The sequence below is a fragment of the Callithrix jacchus genome, chromosome 5 (genome assembly GCF_049354715.1).
Source record: "Callithrix jacchus isolate 240 chromosome 5, calJac240_pri, whole genome shotgun sequence".
In the NCBI taxonomy this organism is placed as follows: domain Eukaryota; kingdom Metazoa; phylum Chordata; class Mammalia; order Primates; family Cebidae; genus Callithrix; species Callithrix jacchus.
Genome location: NC_133506.1, coordinates 68,633,757 through 68,635,259, shown reverse-complemented (window position 1 = coordinate 68,635,259; position 1,503 = coordinate 68,633,757).

Genomic DNA, 1,503 nt, shown 5'->3' with positions numbered 1-1,503 from the left:
TCCGCATGCAGCACGTGCCTGGGGGCCTGTAGCCTGGACAGCCATCCACCTGGAGGCACTGATGGCACGGAAAAGACGTCCAGGAAGGCTCTGTCCCCTTCAACAGCGTGGATGTCCCCACGCGTTATGCCCCTGCCCCATGATGGCATCCCGGTTGTGCAGATGGGCTGCAGTCAGTACCCTTGCTCAGGGACCTGGCTATTTGTGAGCCGGAAGGTAGCCATTGGGGGAAGTGGAGGAGAACCCTGAGGCGTGTTTCACCATGTGACAGATGTCCCTGAATCTGCCAGGATGCTGGTGGAGGCTCTGGCCTCTTCTTGCTGCCTCTGTGTTTCTGAAAATGCATGGCTGATGGAGTGAAGGGACTCACCCTCAGGACTACTGCCCCATTAGACTGGGCACCCAGCATTACCCCGTTCCAGCCCTGGGCTGCATGTGTGTGTGTCTGGGCCTATCTCTGTTAGCACATCTGCATGTGTTCTGTATCTATGCAGGTATAGACATGTATGTCTCTATCATCTGTATTTGTGTGTCCATGTATATGTGTGTGTGTCTGTGCTGATGTGCCTGTGTGTGCATGTGTCTGATTGTGTCCCTGTGTCTGTATGTCATTATGTGTCATGTATGCACACGTGTCCGTGTCTGTGTACCCATGTGTGACTGTATGTGTCCCTGTGTGTCTATGCTGTGCATGCCCCCAGTGTCTGTGTGCATGTGTATGTATCTGTGTGTGGCTGTGTCTGTGCCCCTTTGCACCCTGTGTAGCTGGGTCTGTGTCCAGCTGTATAAGAGGCCCCAGCAGGGAAGACTGGGCTCTCCCTCAGGCCCTGATGAAAGTCAAGTCCATAAGCAAACCTGAGCTCCAAACCCATGGTCCTAGGAACAGACTGGACTCGGGAGTAAGTCAGGCTGGAGTGACTGTGAGGTCCCTGAGCCTGTGGGAACAAGAATGAAGAGGAGTCCTGGGTTTGGGGTCCAGGCCCCCGCTAGCCAGTACTGAGAGGGCAAGAGAGTGATCACGGCAGCCCTGTTGACTGGGCTGATCCCCTGGCCCAGAGACTGCAGGCGGGGGGTCTTCCTCTTGGCCTCCAGGGCCACTACGTGATGCTCAGGGCTAGGGGTAGGGACAGACCCTTCATGACACTCTGGAGCTGCCTGACTGGCCCTGGCTGTGCCTGCTACAGAAGTGATATCTAGTGACAGCATGAGATGTGAATTCACTGAGGCCTCCTCGAAGCTGAGTCTGTTACCGGGGAAGAAGCCCATCAGTCTTCCTCCTCAGGAAGCTCACGATTCCGGCAAGGAAAGAGGCCCACAGCCAGACCACTGCGACCTGCGCAGTCAGGACATGGCCAGGAAGCGGAAGCCCTCAGGTCTCTCCAACAGACAGAACTGCATCTAGGGAACTGGTCACGCCGTGATAAAGGCTCTGAGACCTAAACGGGATGGGGAGGAATCCCAGACTGGAGTCAGCACGAAGCCGCCATCCCAGTCTGGAGGCAG